The sequence below is a fragment of the Lissotriton helveticus genome, chromosome 8 (assembly GCF_964261635.1).
Source record: "Lissotriton helveticus chromosome 8, aLisHel1.1, whole genome shotgun sequence".
In the NCBI taxonomy this organism is placed as follows: Eukaryota; Metazoa; Chordata; class Amphibia; order Caudata; family Salamandridae; genus Lissotriton; species Lissotriton helveticus.
The window spans coordinates 820,195,186-820,202,840 of NC_136069.1; the positions used below are offsets into that span (position 1 = coordinate 820,195,186).

General features: G+C 39.5%; 5 non-coding genes across 5 annotated transcripts; all 5 read left to right on the forward strand.

Annotated features, from left to right (window-relative positions):
* The first annotated feature begins 2,352 nt into the window (after positions 1–2,352).
* On the forward strand, positions 2,353–2,425 carry TRNAV-CAC (transfer RNA valine (anticodon CAC)). Its single transcript has one exon. It is a non-coding gene; the product is annotated as a tRNA-Val (tRNA).
* Positions 2,426–4,589: 2,164 nt separating this feature from the next.
* Positions 4,590–4,661, forward strand: TRNAP-UGG (transfer RNA proline (anticodon UGG)). Its single transcript has one exon. It is a non-coding gene; the product is annotated as a tRNA-Pro (tRNA).
* A 288-nt stretch (positions 4,662–4,949) lies between these two features.
* TRNAV-CAC (transfer RNA valine (anticodon CAC)) lies at positions 4,950–5,022 on the forward strand. The gene has a single exon. It is a non-coding gene; the product is annotated as a tRNA-Val (tRNA).
* A 2,154-nt stretch (positions 5,023–7,176) lies between these two features.
* Positions 7,177–7,248, forward strand: TRNAP-AGG (transfer RNA proline (anticodon AGG)). Its single transcript has one exon. It is a non-coding gene; the product is annotated as a tRNA-Pro (tRNA).
* Positions 7,249–7,536: 288 nt separating this feature from the next.
* On the forward strand, positions 7,537–7,609 carry TRNAV-CAC (transfer RNA valine (anticodon CAC)). The gene has a single exon. It is a non-coding gene; the product is annotated as a tRNA-Val (tRNA).
* The last annotated feature ends 46 nt before the right edge of the window (positions 7,610–7,655 follow it).

Sequence of the window (7,655 nt, forward strand, 5' to 3'; positions counted from 1 at the left end):
ATCACTCCTCTTTATGTATTTTTCTAATACATTTATATTTGCATCTCCTCTCCTAGCATGCATTTTTGACTATCTTACAGGCTGTATATAATAAGTATCAATTCAGGGGCGCTTCTTCTACTCAAATCACAACTGTTCTATCACGACATTGATAAGCAATCTGCATCTGCTTCTGTTGTGTATTGGTTATCATATTTACCTGACGTGTGAAAGTCCCATGTTGGACAGTGCACGTTAACAAAGAAACCAATGATTTTTATTAAAAGTTGTCTCGTGTTTTGGTTACCTTGCATCAGCCAAACCGTGCCAGAGATTACTTCATTTGCAGTCACTTGAAAAGTAGGGATTCTCAAATAAATGGCAAGAGGTTGAAACAAATCCAAAGAAATGCATGGCATATCTATGTGTAGGTGAATGCATGTATCAATGCATGTATCCATATATAAAGATAGATAGATAGATAGATAAATAGATAGATAGATAGATAGATAGATAGATAGATAGATAGATAGATAGATAGATAGATAGATAGATAGATAGATAGATAGATAGATAGATAGATAGATAGATAGATAGATAGATAGATAGATAGATGGATGGATGGATGGATGGATGGATGGATGGATGGATGGATGGATGGATGGATGAATGGATAGACGGACAGACAGACAGACAGACAGACAGACAGACAGACAGACAGACAGACAGACAGACAGACAGACAGATAGATAGATAGATAGATAGATAGATAGATAGATAGATAGATAGATAGATAGATAGATAGATAGATAGATAGATAGATAGATAGATAGATAGATAGATAGATAGATAGATAGATAGATAGATAGATAGATAGATAGATAGATAGATAGATAGATATAGGGAGAGAGAGAGCGTTAATATAAACAGAGACTTTATTTTCAATCAAGCGGTCTTTTCTTTCCTTTAGGAGCAGAATGTTCTGATCATCAGCGCACCAGAATGTAGTGCTTGGTTGGCAAGCATCACATATTGTGATGTGTTAGCTAAGAGTTCCATGTCCTTCAGACTCATATATTCCTCTGTAGTTGTACCTTGGTGATTCCACAAAACATGGCATCATAATCAGCATTCTACTGCCACAGAGTGGACAGAGAAACCATTTAGAATTTCCCTGAAAAAGAAAAAAAGCATACTTAGGCAGAGCTTTGTGGACAGGAAGGACATTAGAGCAAGTGAGGAATAAGCACTGCTTTTGTTAATTTACATAGGCAGAACAGAGACTGCTGGGAAAAGCCTGAAATTAAAGGCACAGAAAATGCCTGCTTCTGGAGAGAACACTAAGAAGCATTGAAAGTTTTTCCTCTGACCCTGGCCACTCTTAAGAGGAATCCTATGATAGTCAGCAGGACCCACCCTAAAAAGGAAGGGACAGCCATTTGGACCCTTTCCACCTTTTCTATATCTCGCCTGATCGAGCCTGATTGAGCGGATAAGCACATAAGCACATGTACTTCTCATTTTGGGAAGGCATTGCTTAGCTTGTTACCAGCAGCTCAGTTATGTTATGATGTTAGAGGCTATGCAAGGAATGCTTTAGTCCTGCATTAGGCAGTTTTTATTGCTTCTTGCATTCAAGAGATAGATAATTAGCCAGAATCTGTGGCCCAGCTATTCACCTTGGCATTCCGATTTGCACAAAGGGAATAAGTATTGGAGAGAAAAGGCAAAATGTGTTTCTTATGTTGTTATGAACAGCTTTTTATTCTTTCTCTTTAGGCTCTAGCCAATGCAGAAATATATAAGTAACTGCTGACTTCCTGTAAGACGTGTCCAATGCTGAGACAAAATAAAAGGGGACACTTACAAATGATAGTGCTATCGTTCGAGAAAGGGTAAGTTGACACTGAATTTCCTGTGAATTCACAGACCAAGCATGAAAAAGACCCCAGCATGATCTTCATTGCGGGCTTAGAGCTGGTATTACCTTTTCAGAGGTGAGGGTCTTTCAACGGCTTGTTGGTCTAGGGGTATGATTCTCGCTTAGGTTGCGAGAGGTCCCGGGTTCAAATCCCGGGTGAGCCCTTTCATTGGTGCTCTTTTGAAGTATGCATTTCAAAGCCAATATCAATTTTCTCTTTGCAGTAGTTGATGCATATTTGCTAGAGTCTCATGCTTTTAACCTTGCCCTGCCTGAGCAAATAGGAAACATTTCTCTTTAAGCATTTTGCAAAAATGCTGAACTTGCAAGGCATATACAAGCGTTCAGATAGGGCTGTCGGGCAGGTTGCATGAAAGAAATCTAAAACCAGATGCCCTTGGAATAGCCTGTTTTGAGCAGTTTCATCACAGAAGAATCACCTGTAGGTATCTGTTTCTGTAGTGTAGTGGTTATCACGTTCGCCTCACACGCGAAAGGTCCCCGGTTCGAAACCGGGCAGAAACACTAGTTATATTGTCTTGGCTGCAATGTTGAGAGTTGCCGTTTTGCATGAAATTGTCCAGGCCCTGAAGATGGGTTCATGCAGTCTCGTTCCAAGAAAGTGAATTCTCTTAAAAACAATAACATAATTGGCATGTGGATGTATCTGTTGATTCACAGACCTCACTTTCAAAAGAGCCCTGCTTTCAGTTCAATGCTCAACCAGAACAAGCATTAACTTTGAGAATTGTTGGCACCAATAGGCCTCTTATTTTAGTGGAGTGTTTCTGGTTTTTAGGTGCTGAGGCTTGGGCTCAATTCCTAGATGATCCTTCTCAAGGTGATGATACAAATGCATCGTCACCTTTTCGTTTAATGTCAGAATTGTTTATTTCCATTTGGTGGTGTATGAATGCTTTCGACAGTATGGGGATTTTTTCTAGCCTTGCATGAATAAAAGCATATCACTCCTCTTTATGTATTTTTCTAATACATTTATATTTGCATCTCCTCTCCTAGCATGCATTTTTGACTATCTTACAGGCTGTATATAATAAGTATCAATTCAGGGGCGCTTCTTCTACTCAAATCACAACTGTTCTATCACGACATTGATAAGCAATCTGCATCTGCTTCTGTTGTGTATTGGTTATCATATTTACCTGACGTGTGAAAGTCCCATGTTGGACAGTGCACGTTAACAAAGAAACCAATGATTTTTATTAAAAGTTGTCTCGTGTTTTGGTTACCTTGCATCAGCCAAACCGTGCCAGAGATTACTTCATTTGCAGTCACTTGAAAAGTAGGGATTCTCAAATAAATGGCAAGAGGTTGAAACAAATCCAAAGAAATGCATGGCATATCTATGTGTAGGTGTATGCATGTATCCATATATAAAGATAGATAGATAGATAGAAATAGATAGATAGATAGATAGATAGATAGATAGATAGATAGATAGATAGATAGATAGATAGATAGATAGATAGATAGATAGATAGATAGATAGATAGATAGATAGATAGATAGATAGATAGATAGATAGATAGATAGATAGATAGATATAGGGAGAGAGAGAGCGTTAATATAAACAGAGACTTTATTTTCAATCAAGCGGTCTTTTCTTTCCTTTAGGAGCAGAATGTTCTGATCATCAGCGCACCAGAATGTAGTGCTTGGTTGGCAAGCATCACATATTGTGATGTGTTAGCTAAGAGTTCCATGTCCTTCAGACTCATATATTCCTCTGTAGTTGTACCTTGGTGATTCCACAAAACATGGCATCATAATCAGCATTCTACTGCCACAGAGTGGACAGAGAAACCATTTAGAATTTCCCTGAAAAAGAAAAAAAGCATACTTAGGCAGAGCTTTGTGGACAGGAAGGACATTAGAGCAAGTGAGGAATAAGCACTGCTTTTGTTAATTTACATAGGCAGAACAGAGACTGCTGGGAAAAGCCTGAAATTAAAGGCACAGAAAATGCCTGCTTCTGGAGAGAACACTAAGAAGCATTGAAAGTTTTTCCTCTGACCCTGGCCACTCTTAAGAGGAATCCTATGATAGTCAGCAGGACCCACCCTAAAAAGGAAGGGACAGCCATTTGGACCCTTTCCACCTTTCCTATATCTCGCCTGATCGAGACTGATTGAGCGCTGATTGAGCGGATAAGCACATAAGCACATGTACTTCTCATTTTGGGAAGGCATTGCTTAGCTTGTTACCAGCAGCTCAGTTATGTTATGATGTTAGAGGCTATGCAAGGAATGCTTTAGTCCTGCATTAGGCAGTTTTTATTGCTTCTTGCATTCAAGAGATAGATAATTAGCCAGAATCTGTGGCCCAGCTATTCACCTTGGCATTCCGATTTGCACAAAGGGAATAAGTATTTGAGAGAAAAGGCAAAATGTGTTTCTTATGTTGTTATGAACAGCTTTTTATTCTTTCTCTTTAGGCTCTAGCCAATGCAGAAATATATAAATAACTGCTGACTTCCTGTAAGACTTGTCCAATGCTGAGAAAAAATAAAAGGGGACACTTACAAATGATAGTGCTATCGTTTGAGAAAGGGTAAGTTGACACTGAATTTCCTGTGAATTCACAGACCAAGCATGAAAAAGACCCCAGCATGATCTTCATTGCGGGCTTAGAGCTGGTATTACCTTTTCAGAGGTGAGGGTCTTTCAACGGCTCGTTGGTCTAGGGGTATGATTCTCGCTTTGGGTGCGAGAGGTCCTGGGTTCAAATCCCGGACGAGCCCTTTCATTGGTGCTCTTTTGAAGTATGCATTTCAAAGCCAATATCAATTTTCTCTTTGCAGTAGTGGATGATTATTTGCTAGAGTCTCATGCTTTTAACCTTGCCCTGCCTGAGCAAATAGGAAACATTTCTCTTTAAGCATTTTGCAAAAATGCTGAACTTGCAAGGCATATACAAGCGTTCAGATAGGGCTGTCGGGCAGGTTGCATGAAAGAAATCTAAAACCAGATGCCCTTGGAATAGTCTTTTTTGAGCAGTTTCATCACAGAAGAATCACCTGTAGGTATCTGTTTCTGTAGTGTAGTGGTTATCACGTTTGCCTCACACGCGAAAAGTCCCCGGTTCGAAACCGGGCAGAAACACTAGTTATATTGTCTTGGCTGCAATGTTGAGAGTTGCCGTTTTGCATGAAATTGTCCAGGCCCTGAAGATGGGTTCATGCAGTCTCGTTCCAAGAAAGTGAATTCTCTTAAAAACAATAACATAATTGGCATGTGGATGTATCTGTTGATTCACAGACCTCACTTTCAAAAGAGCCCTGCATTCGGTTCAATGCTCAACCAGAACAAGCATTAACTTTGAGAATTGTTGGCACCAACAGGCCTCCTATTTTAGTGGAGTGTTTCTGGTTTTAAGTGCTGAGGCTTGGGCTCAATTCCTAGATGATCCTTCTCAAGGTGATGATACAAATGCATCGTCACCTTTTCGTTTAATGTCAGAATTGTTTATTTCCATTTGGTGGTGTATGAATGCTTTCGACAGTATGGGGATTTTTTCTAGCCTTGCATGAATAAAAGCATATCACTCCTCTTTATGTATTTTTCTAATACATTTATATTTGCATCTCCTCTCCTAGCATGCATTTTTGACTATCTTACAGGCTGTATATAATAAGTATCAATTCAGGGGCGCTTCTACTACTCAAATCACAACTGTTCTATCACGACATTGATAAGCAATCTGCATCTGCTTCTGTTGTGTATTGGTTATCATGTTTACCTGACGTGTGAAAGTCCCATGTTTGACAGTGCACGTTAACAAAGAAACCAATGATTTTTATTAAAAGTTGTCTTGTGTTTTGGTTACCGTGCATCAGCCAAAACGTGCCAGAGATGACTTCATTTGCAGTCACTTGAAAAGTAGGGATTCTCAAATAAATGGCAAGAGGTTGAAACAAATCCAAAGAAATGCATGGCATATCTATGAGTAGGTGTATGCATGTATCCATATATAAAGATAGATAGATAGATAGATAGATAGATAGATAGATAGATAGATAGATAGATAGATAGATAGATAGATAGATAGATAGATAGATAGATAGATAGATAGATAGATAGATAGATAGATAGATAGATAGATAGATAGATAGATAGATAGATAGATAGATAGATAGATAGATATAGGGAGAGAGAGAGCGTTAATATAAACAGAGACTTTATTTTCAATCAAGCGGTATTTTCTTTCCTTTAGGAGCAGAATGTTCTGATCATCAGCGCACCAGAATGTAGTGCTTGGTTGGCAAGCATCACATATTGTGATGTGTTAGCTAAGAGTTCCATGTCCTTCAGACTCATATATTCCTCTGTAGTTGTACCTTGGTGATTCCACAAAACATGGCATCATAATCAGCATTCTACTGCCACAGAGTGGACAGAGAAACCATTTAGAATTTCCCTGAAAAAGAAAAAAAGCATACTTAGGCAGAGCTTTGTGGACAGGAAGGACATTAGAGCAAGTGAGGAATAAGCACTGCTTTTGTTAATTTACATAGGCAGAACAGAGACTGCTGGGAAAAGCCTGAAATTAAAGGCACAGAAAATGCCTGCTTCTGGAGAGAACACTAAGAAGCATTGAAAGTTTTTCCTCTGACCCTGGCCACTCTTAAGAGGAATCCTATGATAGTCAGCAGGACCCACCCTAAAAAGGAAGGGACAGCCATTTGGACCCTTTCCACCTTTTCTATATCTCGCCTGATCGAGCCTGATTGAGCGGATAAGCACATAAGCACATGTACTTCTCATTTTGGGAAGGCATTGCTTAGCTTGTTACCAGCAGCTCAGTTATGTTATGATGTTAGAGGCTATGCAAGGAATGCTTTAGTCCTGCATTAGGCAGTTTTTATTGCTTCTTGCATTCAAGAGATAGATAATTAGCCAGAATCTGTGGCCCAGCTATTCACCTTGGCATTCCGATTTGCACAAAGGGAATAAGTATTTGAGAGAAAAGGCAAAATGTGTTTCTTATGTTGTTATGAACAGCTTTTTATTCTTTCTCTTTAGGCTCTAGCCAATGCAGAAATATATAAGTAACTGCTGACTTCCTGTAAGACGTGTCCAATGCTGAGACAAAATAAAAGGGGACACTTACAAATGATAGTGCTATCGTTTGAGAAAGGGTAAGTTGACACTGAATTTCCTGTGAATTCACAGACCAAGCATGAAAAAGACCCCAGCATGATCTTCATTGCGGGCTTAGAGCTGGTATTACCTTTTCAGAGGTGAGGGTCTTTCAACGGCTTGTTGGTCTAGGGGTATGATTCTCGCTTAGGGTGCAAGAGGTCCCGGGTTCAAATCCCGGATGAGCCCTTTCATTGGTGCTCTTTTGAAGTATGCATTTCAAAGCCAATATCAATTTTCTCTTTGCAGTAGTGGATGATCATTTGCTAGAGTCTCATGCTTTTAACCTTGCCCTGCCTGAGCAAATAGGAAACATTTCTCTTTAAGCATTTTGCAAAAATGCTGAACTTGCAAGGCATATACAAGCGTTCAGATAGGGCTGTCGGGCAGGTTGCATGAAAGAAATCTAAAACCAGATGCCCTTGGAATAGTCTTTTTTGAGCAGTTTCATCACAGAAGAATCACCTGTAGGTATCTGTTTCTGTAGTGTAGTGGTTATCACGTTCGCCTCACACGCGAAAGGTCCCCGGTTCGAAACCGGGCAGAAACACTAGTTATATTGTCTTGGCTGCAATGTTGAGAGTTGCCGTTTTGCA